The sequence below is a fragment of the Phalacrocorax carbo genome, chromosome 20, assembly GCF_963921805.1.
Source record: "Phalacrocorax carbo chromosome 20, bPhaCar2.1, whole genome shotgun sequence".
Classification (NCBI taxonomy): domain Eukaryota; kingdom Metazoa; phylum Chordata; class Aves; order Suliformes; family Phalacrocoracidae; genus Phalacrocorax; species Phalacrocorax carbo.
This window is the reverse complement of record NC_087532.1, coordinates 576,977-592,497: the sequence shown is the minus strand read 5'-3', so window position 1 is coordinate 592,497 and position 15,521 is coordinate 576,977. Positions and strand designations below refer to the sequence as shown.

The window sequence follows — 15,521 nt, the reverse complement described above, 5'->3', positions numbered from 1 at the left end:
TGTTCCCTGTCCTGCAGATAACTTTTCTTAACCATCAGCTTAAAACTGGTAGCTGTTTTAATAAAAGATTAGGCTTTAGACCAAAATGAAAATCTCAATTGGAACTGAATTTACATTTATTTTTAGATTATCACTGAAGCGAAAAGGAAAGTTACCAATGCTCCGAGATGTGCTTAAAGAAGCAGTATCGTGTGTCCACGGGATAGCAAAGCCCCAAAGTTCAGTAGCCGTTTCTCTCTTCCAGTTTTTCTATTGAAAGGGTATGGGCGTAAAAGGCACAGATTTTGGCCAGATTCTATTTTTATCTTGTAAATGATGACATGAAATCTACTGAGCATGGCCCACTGAAGCACAGATTATTTTTTAAGTGTCTCATTATTTTATTCTCTAACATTTAATGCTGAAGTTTTAATTGCACACAGATGAAGCTGCTAAATGAGCACTGAAATGGATTTAGGTCTTCTCTGAGCCTTGTTGATGCTTATAAAACTTTATATCCTTCATTAGAACTACAGATTAGAATTGTAGTGAGCTGTTCACGTGTTGCACGTCGGCTCTGCTGACTTCACCTGGCCGCTGCCCATGTCCACCCTCTTTTGGAGGAGCCTGAACCCCTCTGAAAACCCTCCTGCTGATGTTTTCCCTAGAGAAACAGCGGCTCTGCAGGTGCCGCTGCAGTGTTTGCTGGGGGTGCTGCTGACCCCCGGGCCGAGCCTGAGCTGCCTGCCTTACCCGCGAGTCCTCTGCGGGGCTTGGTGGGTTGAGCCCCAGCAGGTTTTACCCGAGAGCGGTGGGGATGCACCGTCAGCAGCGGAGTCTATTTCAGGAAGCATCTTCTATTTTTAATTAGCATCCATGCTTGAGAACGTGGTATTTCCAGAACTGATCTTTGTGCTTAAACAGCAAGATCTCTGTTTTTAAACTGCCCTTCATTGTGTTTGCAGAGTCACCTGTTAAAATAACGTGGCAGTCAAAACCAGTAGTCACACAGTTCTGCTGACCAGTGTCTCCTCCGTGTTGATGTACACGTTTCTCTGAGCCAGTGGTGAGGAGCCGAGGTGGACAATCGCAGCCTACGTCGGTGTTTGAAGCGTTTGGGTGCTTTTTTTTTTCCCTTTCCCCCTCCTGTTCCAAATTTTAGCTGTCGTAGTTTATGTAGGCCTAGAGTCATCAATTCCGGTATGCAAGGCTGCCGCTCCTACATCGAGCGTGTTTTGGATAGCTGGGATTTGGCTTTTACTCTGGTTTTAATGCTGCCTGTCAGCCTGAGAAGTATGATCCTCCAAAATCATCTTGAGCTATTTTTCCAGTCTTCACAACAGCGTTTTTAAAACTCGGCAGAAAAAATATTTATTTTGCCCAAGAAAACTCCTTGAAGACTATTTTTCTCCTCCTTGTAACACATATTTTATCTCAGCAGCAGTTAGGCGTGGATGCCTTGACTTTCTAGGAAAGCAGTTTTTAAAGAACTTTTATTTAGACATCTGGAAACCGAAGGGAATCTTCCTACTCTGTGCTGGCTTTCAGCTGCCGCCTGGTAGAACAAATAGCGAGGGGAAAATAAGCAATGGAATAAACATGCCTGATGTTGGGAATTGGAGTTAATAATACAAAAATCACGTGAGGTTAAAAGATGGCTAGAATTTCTTGTTTCAGGAGATATTTTGTCATGTCCATCCTGCCGCCTTTTCATAAGGTAAGCGCTCTTAGAGAGGGAACAGCTGGGTGTATCTCACAAGGTGTGGGTGGCAGGATGGTGCATGCTCTCTCTTCCCCAGGATCCTGTTAGGTGCAGATGGTCATTCGCAGAAGTCGGTGTGACACATATGGCTTATGCCTGTTTAGCTCTTGCATGGGCTTCGGGGGTGCTGGAGCTGCTGAGGAAGGAGGGGGTAGAGCCCTCGGGAAGGGAGGACAGGAATTGTTCTCTCCCTCCTGTATAAACAACAGTAAATATTAGTAAGGAAAGCTGCTCCCTCAATGTGGCAATAGCATTACCATCCACCCGCGCTTAAAGGCTCTCTGCGGGTCTCTGCTGTGGTGTTACTGGATGACAGCAGGTCATACCAGTGACGATTGTCCATTTTATGGCAAGAGATGATGGAACTTAATTCATTTTACTGAGCTTGTTACTTGAATGGGAACTAAAATACTTGTTTTCTTCAAACACTTAAAGAACTACACAAATGCTGCAGAATGTTGGCAGAGCAAAAACATTTGTCTGTTTAAATATTAAGAGAATGCTCTATTGAGAGATTTGTTCCTGCTTACGAGGTTTCTCTGTTATTCAAAGCCAGAATATTGATAACATCCACTCCTGAAACAAGTCTTAATTTTGAAATTCATGCAATCTCTTCTACTGCTGGATGCTTTTATGTGCTAACCTTAACATAAGGCTAAATGGCTGAAATGAAATACTTCGCACATTTACTAGATTTAGAGCATTGCACGTCTTGCAGTTCAGGTAACGCAGCTGGGCTCGGATTAACCTAATCTGCTTTATTCAGCCTAATAGACATTCTTGTGGATCAATCATCTGCATGTGCTGGTCACTTAACACAGTATGTGCAGGCACCAGACAAATTGCTCACTTCACTCTGGACTACTCTGAAAAATGTATCGGTCAACATGAGCAAACATTGGTTTTTTCTATTAATAATAAAGCTCATCCAAACACGCAGGATGAAAAAGCACGCGGGACAGATCCCACCCTCAAGTCTGCAGCTGAGAAAGCAGAGAGTTCTGTACGGAACCTGTCTGTTCGCAGTGAACTAGGCCAATGGGCAGCCGCCCCCCACTGATGTGATTTAGGGCTGGTGGCTTCTAGGTGAGGATCCTATTGCCCTCGTGCTCGGAGGGGAAGGGGAGCTCTGCCTTCCGGAGGAAAACGCGAGAGCCGCTCCAGCCTCGCGGGCGGCTGCGGCCGGCTGTTGGAGCAGCGGCCAGGGGAGGACTGGTGCCCTCGCAGCCTCGGCCGTTTCTCCTCTGGGCTTGGGGCTGAGTTTCCCAGGCTTCTCACCCCGCTTGCTGCTGTGTGTATAGGTTGTTTTGCAAAGTCTTTAAATAGTTTAATTATTGCTATGGCTTTCATCTTTAAATTCTCAAAATGCCTTGAGGTCTTTGATCGCTGAAGGGGTAAGCCGGAGCCGTTGGGCAGCCTTCCATGACTCGGTCTTGTGCTTCTGCTTTTACTCTGCTTACGGAAGTAGAGCTCCCGTAGCAATCGAAACCCTGCATTTGGCTTTCTGTTTGTGCTAGAGCTGGGGCCCTTTGCCCTTCCTTCGCTCTTCGGCGCAGACCTCGGGTGAGAAAATGTTCGGTGATAAAAATGTATTTTTATTTCTCCTTCAGGTTTGGCTTCTCTGCTTTTCAGCTCTTCTAGACATTGGAAATTCCAGTTTGTGTTTATTTTCTCTGGATTCCTTCCCACAAGACAGAAGTTAATTCAGCATGGATTGTTGGGGAGAGCCTTGGCTGGGAATAAGGATAATTGCAGTCTCTGTCTGTGCCACAGATTTACTGATGGTTTCTTTTAAGTTATTCACCTGCACTGTATCTGTTTCCTCAGCTGTAAAATATGGGTAATTACCTCCTTTGTAAAATGTTATGGGTTCTGCTGGTAATTATATGAATGAAGTGCTAATTACAGTGATTATTACTTGGACCTAGTCTAGATCTGGGTGATGTTCCTGTTGCGATGAACATATGAAACGCATACTACAACTCGCCTGTCTCCATCTTTGCGAGGGACCTGGAAGGGGAGGGTGCCGCAGCACCCCAGTGTCAATTCCTGACGAGAAGCACGACTACTTTTTCACCCCAGTCACTCTGTTAACGTCCCGTCCTCCCTGTCCCCGTGCGTTAGCGGGGCGGTAGGCTGGTGAGAGGCTAAGGCGTTACTAACTCGGGACTCGGATCCACGTGCGATTTGGTAACAAGGGTTTATGCTTTGGCATTTGCTTTTCCTCTTGGGGATGGAGAGAAGAAAGCCGACTGGGGACGGCGCTGTCTGGGATAGCAGTCGGGCTGGGGCCGGTCTGCTGCTGCCTTGTGGCCTCGGCTCCTTCACAAGGTCTGACCTTGATGCCAGGAAAGCTGTCCTTCCAGCTGTTGGGATTACTTCCGCCCTGTAAAAGACTATGGGTTGCCAGATTTTATTATCAAACACTTCATTTGCCTTTCTCTTCTCCATTTATTTAGGACAGATTTTCTTTGTAGCTGGGAATAGCTCTACTGTCCACTAGGCAAGGCTGGGTGGCAGAGAAAGAATTGATATTCTTTAAGGTAGAAACGGAGTGTTCTCATCCAGGAAGCACTGCTGCTACTGCCCAGGTGATGCAGTAGCTTTTGACAGTAGTAATAATGAGTAACGTCTGACATCGTTAATGATGAGAGGCTCCTACCCCACACCAGCCTTCCCCGGGCGCACGTTTCATGGGGCAGTGACAACAAAAAATCACGTTCTCTGTTGATCTTGCCGCAGTTCCTGCCTGCGCTGTTCTGCCACGTGGGCTCGCTCTGCCTTTCTGGGTTCTGCTGGACAAATTTCAGTCCTCCCCTCCATGTGCCCGCTTGCCATCAACCTCGGCCTTGCTTTGCCCTGCAAGAGCAGCCATAGATCTCGGTAACATCTTCAGAATTTGGTAGGAAGCTAGAGGGGATATGCTGAGCAGCTCTTCCGCTCTCACCGTCTCGTGATTGCAGTGAATATTTAACCTTCAGGAGGAGGGTTTAGTAACTGCCCAGTATGGCAACACAAAAAGGCTTTCCAGCCACGGAAAGGCAATTTTTAATTGCAGTGTTGCACTTGAATTTTCCAAACTGAATGCTGACCTCTGACAGCTGATTTCTGATCGATTCTACATGTTGAGATCAATCTGGAGTATATCACGTCCTCGCAGTACTTCAGTTGTTGGCAGTGCAAAGCCCATCTAATGCAGCTTATTGGATATTATTGTTTGGGGATGACTAAGGGAGGCAAATGGTTCCACGTACAGGTTTTTTTCAAGGCTTCTAGGTTTACAACTTTTAAAATCGTAACTGAAAATCCACCAGATACTTGTATTTCTTTGCTGGACGCGCATACATCTATGTTGACGTAGACATCGCCGTGGATACAAGCTGCAGTCCCGTCTGGAAACGTACGCTTTGCGCCCGGACCTGAACAGGACAGATCAGTTGCGTGCTCCGGTGACGGGCAGCAACGTGCGATTCCAGACGAGTGACAGCAGTTGGTACCAGGTGATGAGTGTATGGAAAGACCCGGCCTCGTTAGGTGGAGGAAGAAGTACACAAGGGAATATCATCCTTCCCTCATCACTCTTGCCTCCCTTTAAAGCATCCAAGATCAGATAGTTGTCTGTGTGTGTGTCTGTGCACGTCACCTAATATTCATATGTTGGTTTGTTGTGGTTTTTTTTCTTAAATCCTATTGATTTGGAAAGCAAAAAACTTGGTTCGTTCCTACAGAATCATCATCTATTAAGATGATTTAATTTGGTGTGAGCTGCATCAAAAGTGGATAATGCCATATAAATGTTCTCACTGCACGTTGCATGAGCGAATTGATCTGTGCGTGCTCTGCGAGTCTTGTATGGTGAGGCACCTTAAATTACTGCATAACCTAAAGGATAATCAATAATTCAGATTCGAGATTTATTCAACTCTAATTTTACAGCATTCTTGCAAAAAGTGGGAAGGTGTATGACATCTGTGGGATTTCTGTATCTCAGTACCGCTCTGAATGCTGTAAATCAACAGTGTAAGTAACAGATGATCTTTCTTTTTAAACTTTGATGTTTAGTAGCAGAACAGTTATAAACCCTCTCAAGTCTTCCTCCTCTTAGAAATTAGCAAACTGTCTGGTTTTCATCGTGGTGGCAAAGCGTGGCATAAAACCACTGTAGCTTATGATAAAAATGCTTTCAAGGATCTGAATTAAAATGTAGCATCACCACAAAACCAGAGTATTTAAAGCATAAGGGATTCCAAAATAATGTGCTGCTAAATGGAAGTTTCTCTAGTTTTGAGAGCAGTTTTTAACGATTAACATACCCCATTTGGGTGGCGTTCGGCGTCGCCTCACAGCCCCAGCCCCGCTCCGCACCCGGTGCCGTGGTGCGTGCGGGCAGGACAGCCCGGCGCGCTCGGAGCAGCCGGCAACGGCGGCTTGCGCTGCCTGTCCCTGCCGGCATCGCCGGAGGAGGAGGGGGAGGATTTCCTTCATGCGCCCCATCCCTAGCTGCCCCCGTCTCTGTATGGACGCAGAATCCCCACAGGAGGGTGCTGTGAAGGCATTTAATGTGCAGAATTTGCAGGGAAGATCAGAGTTTTGAGGAAACAGCAATTATAGGGAAGCCAAAGCCATGTTCTGGCAAGGACAGCGCATGAATTGTCCCCTGGGAGGGACGCGGGGAGAGGTCCGATGTTGGTGCTTGCTTGCAGCGCCCTTGCTGCCCGTGAAGGTGTCGGGCCTGCGAGTGACGATGGCAAGAGAGGCGATGCTCTCGGGCGCCGCGGGGTCGAGCGAGCGGTGACCGGCAAAGCATCCCGGGCTGTCACTGCGCCTCCCGCCTCCGGCGGGTCCTGGGACCCTTCACGATGAGTGTTGTCCGTGGCTGGCGGGTCGTGTGGCCTCGCCAACGAGCCTTGGAGCCGCTCATCCACTTTCCCGTTTGTACGTGGAATATTTAATCCGCATAAGCTGCGAGATGTGTTTGGTTGCAAGGAGAACCTCGGAGTTCTGTCCTAAAATACTTTGTAAATGAGACTGTTTTGTTCAGCACGATCAGAAAGGCTAATGAAAAATAACAGACACCTCTCTCTAGTTCTTGGCTGTAAAACTTTCTTTCAAATATTTTACATAAAGGAGATTATGCCTTTTGTATAGTACGTACTCATGCCAAAATACTTTTATCTGATGAGGCCAGTTAAATAGCCTATCCCACATGCTGCTTGCTTCAGCTGGGGTGTTGCTTCAAACCAAAATTAAGTAGGAGCATTGAAAAGGTGACAAAAACCCCACTCCCCGGGGGGCTGCGGGCTGTCCTCCATTGCCTCGCGCTTCCGCTCGGCCCCCCGCCCTGCTCCCTCCTATTGCTTTTCACTTTTTTTTAAAAATAAACTTTTAAACCGAGGATTAAAACTGCAGCAGAGACTTATCTTTGGGACGACCTCTAAAACGCGTGGAGGGGATTAAATCTAATTTTGCTACACAGAGTATGGGTGCTCTGATTTTTTCTTTTAATAGCAATGAGATAAACTGATAGAGCTGTATTACTTGGGTTTTTAAAAATCAAGTAGTCATTAGATAATGATCCATCAGTCTTAAACTTGGCGGCTGGGATCCGTGTGCGTTCTGTGTGAGCCCCTAAGGGGGCTGGCTACTGGCCGTGTGAGCATCGCTGCATGGGCTCGCTCCGTACGGGATTTTAGATGTCGGATATTTGGATGGAGACTGTTCGGCAGAGAGGGTGCTTTGTCTTAGCCGGCGTTTTTGGCACTCATCTCAAATTGCATCACCTGAACCTTTTGCCAAAGCTTACCTACTAAACACCACGGAAGGATGGTGCCCAGCAGCGGCGTTGGAGCTTTGCCTTGTTACCGGCAGGATAAAGCCGAGCCGCTCTCCTATCTGCACGCGTGTTAAATTGGCCACAGGTCATTGCAGATAGGCTCAGATTTTGGCTTTCTGCTTCGCGGAGGAATTTTGGCCTAGCAGTAGCCAGCCGGAGTTTTGGTAGTTTGTGGTTACCAAGCGGCGTCTATTTGGATCTTAGAAAATCAGAGCATAAATTCTTAATGCTGATCAGCTGTGTCATTGGCGTCGCCTCCGTGACCTCTAACTGCTGTTACTTCAAACAGTTGCCATTAAACGCAGTCAATAACACCCTTATGTATTCCATAGGAGCTTTTCCTCCTGCCATCTCAAATGAAAAATAAACAAAAGAGCTTAAGCACGCAACGTGCTAAATAGAGTAATAAGCTGTGAAAGTACTTTACGGGGAAATCTGGGGCAAGAGCTGTCTGCTGAAGCAAGCCTATTAGGGCTGGCAGCAGAAAGGCTTTGGGAGGCGTTCTTTGGGAGAGATAATTGAAAGATTTTTTCAAATGTGTGTGTATTCCCCCCCCCTTTCTGACTAGTTTTAAGAAATCCCTCCCTCCTTAAATTGATTACCTCTCAGCATCAGAACGCCTTGGCTTTAAGTACCTGCTAAGCTGCTCCTGTGCTGATTTGACTTTGCCTTTCTGTTAGATGTAAAACAGTTTTTAATCTTCTCATTTTGACGTTTTAATAGAAAGTAAATGTTTAACTTGCTTTGCCGTGGCATCCAAATCTTTAATCCACGGAAGCATAACGAAATGGAAACGTGCTTTTGTTCAAACCGGTGTTATCAGCCGTCCAAGAGATGCTTTGCTAGTGGCACTTTCTGGGTGGGAGTTGCACACCCGTGTCTGTCACCTTCGGCAGCGGCGCAGTACGGGTAGCTGTGCGGCCGCGCGGCTCGAGGTGGGAGGAGTGGCCGGGGCCACGGTTTTCAAGAGGCAAGAAGAGGCTGGTTTGCCTCGCCGAGAGACGGGGAGGCGGGTGGTAATTCCTGTTGGGAAATGCCCGGTGCTCACCCGCCCGGAGCTAGAGCTGGTGCCAAGGTGCTCGTGTTGGGAAAAGCAACTAATCACCCACGAGCTGATTGATGGACGATGGGTTTTCAGGAGCGTGATGGGGAGAGTGGCGAGAACCCCGTCTCGGGATGGTTTCAGACTGTGGGGAATGGGGGAAGGTCCATAAACGTGCTGTAAGTTGAGTGTTTATGGTTACTGGTTGCAAGTTCAATCACAGCCTTTGCTGGAGGTTTACATTTGGAGGTTATATACCCCTTCTGATGGTGGTGTGATTGGCGCTGCTCTAGTGAATGAGAGCTGAAGCGGCACGCTCGCCAGGAAAACGCTGAAAAGTGGGCTAGCATCGCATTTGGTTCCTGGTACAGGAAAGGGGGTTTCCACTCTTAGCCTCTTGGTTTATTTATTTATGCTTAAATTTAATTTTATTTTCTAGAAAAGGCATTTACTGCTCCAGGACACAAATACTGCTGCCGAATTAACAGGCCAAATTCAAAATTCATCAAGGGGAGGGAAGCACAGAGCAAATACAGATAGAAACCGTCTCAGGTGCAAAAGCAGCCGTTCGTGCCCGCTTTGGCGGCGAGGGCAGGCGCGACAGCTGTTGATCCCTTCAGACGCATTATCTGCCTCAAATAAAAATTGGGATTTTTTTTCAGGCCAAAAGCGTGGTAAGCCCCAGAAGACTGAGAGCGCTGCCGAAGCTTTTACCTGCGCGTTCCCGACCAGCCCGTGCTGGCAGGAGGAGACGCCGTTCAGGGCAGCCCAGTTCTGAGAGGCACCTGCAAATACCCCATAAACATGATTTCTACCATTTTAAAGATAAATCCATTAGTGCAGGTTTGTCCAGATAAATAAAGCGCTCTAATTTTCAGGCTCACATTGATGGTGTCAGGCTGTCACCACAGAAGTGCTGGTGGTACAAATAGCCAGGTGCATCTGGCAAACCCCGGTCATCACCGGGCACCCCGAGTTACCCCGCGCTCGGTAGCGAGAGCCGGGAGGCCGGTTCTCCACCGCTGTTTTGGCTTCTCCCCCCATGCTCCGGGCTGTCGCCAGCCTGAGCTCGCTTGGAGGGTCCCCGTCCCCGCAGAGCCCGGTGCCCGGGCTGATCCTTCCCGGGGCCGGGGCGAGCTCGGGTGCGGGAGCATCCCGCGGCGCCCAGAGCTGTCCCCGGTTTGTGCGTCAGCTGGGCTGCGCGTGGAAGCCAAAGGGAAGGAAGCTTTCAGTAAACTAATAAATCTACTTCAAAACAAAATAGTTTACTCCTCATGAGAGTGGATACTGGGATTAAGCACTCTGTTTGGAAAAACGTGAACTTGATATTTCAACTTTTCTAATGAGTTCCTGTGCAAGAGTTGCCAGGTTTGACTTTATTTCATAGGTATTTGTTACCACACTTTTCTTCCTGGGGAGAAAATGGAGCTTATTTCTGCCTCTTGCAGGGCTTGTGTGGAGTCGTTGCCTTCGCAGCGTCCGCGTTTCAGTGCTAACACCTTCTTTCCCATGGATGGACTTGGGGCAGAAGCTGCTCTCCCAGGGGTGCTGGGGCTGCCTGCCGCCCAGCCCCGGGACCTTGCGTGGCCATCAAAGCCATGCTAAGGAGCTGCCTTTATTTTAATATCTGTGGGAAGTCCTAGCCAAGTCTGGGAAAGGTCAGGGGGAAGCAAGAAATCAGGCCTTTCGTCCCAGCGGAGTTCACCTAACGATTTGTCTGCAGTGTTTTTGCCAATTATGGAAGAAAGAAAATCCCTATTTCTTCAGAGACGGGATGCCTCGGGCAGATCACCGAGGCTTCGACTTGCTGCAGCTGAAGTTCTGGAAAAACCCGAAATAGCCAATAGCCCGTTGGGGTGAGTTTGGCGTGCAAGGAGCTGGAGCATCTGGGCTGGTTTCATTTCCCATATCAGTCCGCGCAGACACAAATAGCTGCTGTTGTCATCCTTGCTAACTTAGTTTTCTTTCTTAGAGGGAACCGGGGGAAAAGTTTGGAAATGTCTTTTTTGCCAGTGGCTTTTTGTTACCACTGAGGTGAGGGGCAGAAATGCCTCTCTGACCTCAAATGAAGCGCCAGGTCGCTCTAGGCTGCAGAATGAAAATGGTTGCGTGGGGACGTGTCCTGCCCCGCTGACACTGAGGACGCGGCGAGGCCGGCTTGCGGCAGGGTGCGGCGCCAGCCCCTCGCCCGTGAGCTTTCACGGACCGGCCGCAGGGTCACTCGGCTGAAGGCGGCTGAAACAAGATCATCCGTTAAAACGGGGGAGCCCGGCAGAGGCTCAGGGAGATTTTTCTCCGTGTTTCTCTTGTTGCTTTGGTTTGTGACAGACCCAAAAAGTTTCATTTTTCAAAATCGGTAGGAAACGGCAGCGTTTCGAGGAAATCCCTTCTGCCGGGTGAAGGTGGCCACCGCATCCAGCTCCACTTGCTCCTCCCCGGCCGTGGCAGGGCTGCCCATGCCGTATCTCATCTCCAGCAGGAATTTTGGACCGAGGTCTGCAGCATCAGTACACGAACAGGCTGGCATTGCTTCGCGGGCGGGTACCCACGGAAAATGATGCTACGCAGGGCGTCCCAGCAGCACCTCCAGCAAAGAACTTGCTGTTCTCCAGGAGATGAATTGTGAGCGGTTTGCACCCATCCGAGGGAAGCAGAGCTGCTCCTTCACTGTGCGCTGGATTTACAAGTTGGATTTACAGTATATTAACTTAAATGTTTAATTTTCTGAGTTGCAGTCATTCTAATTAAATTAATCTGCAAGTTCTACCTGTTTGCTTTTTCCCTTGACTTTGTTTCCTCTTTGACCAAAATCCCCACGTCCCTAACGGGGCGCGGGCGCACCGAGATGCTGGGGAAGCACAGAGTCAAGGCGCGCGGAGCCGGCGCCGCGCTGGGAGGATTGCAGCGTGGTTGGGAACGTCGGTGGAGGTGTTCCCGTTCCCCCTAGCCCGTAGGAGCAGATTGAAACGCTGCATCAGACATATGTATCACCAAAATAATAACGGTATTATGAAAGCCATCAGGTATGAGTTACCCACTTGGCATGTTAGAGGCAGCTCCTCCCCGTGCAAGGCCAAGCGACTCCAAATTCATCCCCTGGGATTTGGCGTTAAAACGTGTTCGCTGCCAGCTGACAAAAGAGTCAAGCTCGGATTTATTGCACTGGCACCTGCAGTAAAAAATGACAGATGATGAAAATGTATTTAATTATCATTCAGCGCCACATCTCTGTCTGCTCCAGTCTCGGTGCTGCAGCTGTTGGCACACACTTTATTTTAAAGTCAATGTGCTTATCTGGAGAAGAGCCTGATCTCCCCAAGTAAATTGGCTGGGGGGAGCGGGGAGCCGGCGAGCTCCTCTGAGGCGCAGCTGAGCAAATGCAGATTTGCGTTACACTCGCTTGCCTTCGCTGCCTCGTCCGCTGGACTTCCCGGCAGCTCCCCGCTCCGCAAGGAGCCGTGTCCTCTCCAAGCCCAAACGCGTAATTCCCACGGCGGGCTGGAGGTGCTGCCTCTGCCTCCCCGTCGCTACCGGGGCGTCAGCAGCGGCGCCTATTGCACCCTGCGCGAGCAAATGCAATTAAACAGCCGCACGGCAATAATTGGCTACAGTTGTTACGGGGCGGGGGAGATGCATCTCAAAGGCGACTGCGGTTTGCAGCAAGGTCAGGAGAGACAAAACACGTTGTTACTGCAGCAGAGGCACTGATCAGTCTCCTTTCCAAATGACGGCTCCTCCAGTGTTAACTTTTTCTGTTGTAACACGGAGCTGCGTGCGGCACTGGGGGGTTGCAGTGTGTACCGTGTGTGCGTAGTTACGTGTACACCTGTGTTTGGCCCCCGTCGTGGGAGGTGGCCCAGGTGCTGCTGCCCAGCTGATCCCCGGCCCCTGGGGTGCTGCAGCCTCTCCCAGCTGTGGGCAATGGAGGCTGACGAGGCTGCTGGGGGAACTGGGACAAGCCCAGCCCCGGGCAGAGCTCACTTTGCCGGAGCATCCCCGTGGTGTGGAGCCTGGTGGTGCTGTGTCCCCCTCACCCCCCCACCATCACCCCTGTGGCTCCCTGGATGCCGGTGAGTGCTCTCGCTTGGGCAAGCCTGCGGGCTGCCTCCGCTTGTGGCTGCTTTGGGGCAAAAAGGCAGCTCAGAGGGTGAGCTGGGGCCGTGTTGGCCGGCGTCCGGGCTGCAGGCTCCGCCGCAGGGCGCTGGTCGCCGCCGGTGCCTGCGTCGGGAGCGCCGGCACACGGGGGTTGGTGCTGTGCGCTGTAACTCCCGGTAACAGCAGTATCGCGGCTGTGGGAATTGCCAAGGTAGAAAAAGTTGGTTTCCGTTATTGGGAGCGTGGGAACGCATCGCGTACGCGGCGGGTGCGTAATTCCCTGCCGCTGTCTGCAGCCCGCGGCGCTTTCCACAAAGCCCTCAAAAAAACCAGCGAATCAGGGTTTTAGTCAGTTTGTGTGTGTTTAAAAGGAGCTCGTGGGGAAGGGGTCCTCTGCTCCCCGGCTTCCTTCTCCTTCGCATCCCTGTGGCTCGGCAGGGGCTGCTCCTGGCTCCCGAGGGCTGAGGATTTGGGGGTGCTGAGGACAGGCGTCCTCCACGCCCTTGTGTTTTGTAAGAGGAAGAGCTGCTGCTGGGGCTTCGTCACCGCTTCTGTGTTGACTGCGTTCACGAAACCACTCAGGGAAAAAGGTTTTGGGGAGAATTAAAACATGTCATTCTTGATGGATTCCAAATAACATTCTAGGCAGGATCTTTTTGGGCATGAACTCCAGTAGCCTCGCACCACGTGGAGGAAACAGTAACCGATGAGTAACAGTGGTCAAACGAATTGGCCAAAACCATTGGAAAAAATCTAATTTTTTTTTTTTCCTAAAACTTGAGAGGAAAATCTGAAGTATTTTGTTCTTGCCAAAATGCTTTGATGTTGGGGCACTTCCTTTGCTTTCAATAATGATTTAAAAAATTATTAAATTGCTTCCAGTTTTTGCTTTCAATCTGGAAGAGATGGGTTTTGTTAAATTCCCTTTCACGGGATGTCCTCCCTTTTGCGTGCGCAATAGGGAGCCATTTGCTTTTGGAGGAGATTTTGCCTGGCAGGAGCATCTCATGCCCCAAAACTCATACTCTTTTGGTGGGCGCAGACGTTGCCCCGTGGGGTTTTGGCCGGAGGAGCCGGGCAGGCACATGGGGCTGTGCTGGGTGGGTGCTGCTCTCCGTTAACCACAATAAAACCCAAATTTAAAAGCGGAGCAATTGCCTGAAAAAAATGGGATTTTAAGAAGCCTTCAGAGCTTGTGGCGTTAGTGTTCTCGCCTCATCAGAGTCCGGGGGCTGCGGGGGGCTGGGTGCGGGGCATCGCTCTCCTGTGAGACCCTGGCTGGGAGCGGGGGAGCCGGGCTGGGGAGGTTTCAGAGTGGGTGGTGAAATGAAGCGGTTTTTAGTATTCATGAAAAATGCTTGTGACAGCCTTACCCCAAGTAATGAGAAGCCACCTGCAGTTCGGAGCAGTACTTGATAATGCCGTAATTAGATTGGAGATGCAAAAAAGCTCATTAAAATTAAATAACATATTTGTCACTGTTTTAAGAGGCGCAGATTGCCTCGAACCATGCTGGTCTCTTGACCTTGAGTATTTTGGCGTAGTCCTCGCTTTGACAGTGCGAGAATAACAGCGGAGCATCCCGTGGGCGGTTTCGTAGCGGGGGTTTTGGGTGCAAGGTTGCAGGCACTCGCCTTCCCCTAGTCGCATCGTTTGGCACCGGCTCGTTTTTGCTCCCCTCGCCGAACGGCGCCGTGCTCCGGCACCTGGACGTGGCGCAGGGGACGGATCCGGGCCCGCGGTTTGCAGACGGGGGGACTTGGGCACAGCGGGCGGACGCTCGCGCGAGAAGCGGTCCCTGCCTGGCTCCACACAAGGCACGGGTCTGCTCTGCTCTCCCCCCATATCTATAGGTTTCTTGCCTTGTGGTTGAGATCCCATCCCTCGTTAGGCGAGAAGGCGCCTTCCCATCTTCTTGGGAGTGGGCGATGCCTTTTGCTGTCAAATGTGCAGAGTTTCCTGGAGTTCGGGGTAACTTTCCCAGCTGTTGCCTGCTGGTGGTGTTCGTGCAGGTGGCAACGAATTTCCCTCACCTCTCCCATGCCGTGTTGGAAGACCAGCCGAGAGCTCCTGGTGGAGCAGAGCCAGGAGGATCCGGGGCTGGAGACCTTGCAGTGCCAGACCCCGACTCCCCTGAAGTCCCCAGAAAACCCAATGTGTAACGGGACGGGACGTCACGCCGCAAGCTGGAGGGAGGGGAGGCAGCTTGTGGGAAGGTGGGAGAATCACTCACGGCTTTTCCTCCTTGTGACTGCAAATCGCAAATGCAAATAACACTCAGACTGCAAATTTGTGCCATGCGGAAACGCGGGCTTCTGAGGGCAGTTGTCTCTGTCGCTTCAGTTTTTGATGAAATACAACAAAATGTGTTTTAAATCCCCTTCCTCCCTCCTGCCTGAAAAGGAACGTGCAAAGCCGTAATGGTATCTATTAACAAGACTGTAATTTTCCAAAATTAATTTTTAATGACTAATTTGTCTTGTTTTCAGATGTTTTATACAACACCTATTGTTTAAACCCCATTGTTTCTCCACAATGTCGCCGTGAAGGAGACCGGCGTTGGCTCGGGATCTCTGGCTACAGCATCCATCGCGGGCTTTGCTCTCGCCTGGGGAGGGCTGCTCCCCAAAAAGGGCTGCAGCAGCCGAGGGAGGGGGGCTCTGGGGAAAGGCAGAGGTCACTTTTTACAGAAGGGATTTCCCTTTTTTCCACCCCAAAATGGGGCTGCTGCCAAACAGACTGTTCCCCACGCTAGGGTCCGTCCCTCCCTCCCTCCCTGCTGCTGCAACCACGGGCTGCCCTTCCCCTCC

At 50.2% G+C, this 15,521-nt stretch overlaps 1 protein-coding gene and 1 long non-coding RNA gene across 2 annotated transcripts in view; both read left to right on the top strand.

Annotated features, from left to right (window-relative positions):
• Window positions 1-15,521, top strand: part of CAMTA1 (calmodulin binding transcription activator 1) — a 321,453-nt gene that overhangs the window by 39,754 nt on the left and 266,178 nt on the right. The window lies entirely within an intron of this gene.
• On the top strand, window positions 1,109-11,382 carry LOC135316602 (uncharacterized). The gene is made up of 2 exons (XR_010375856.1): window positions 1,109-2,827; window positions 3,352-11,382. It is a non-coding gene; the product is annotated as an uncharacterized LOC135316602 (long non-coding RNA).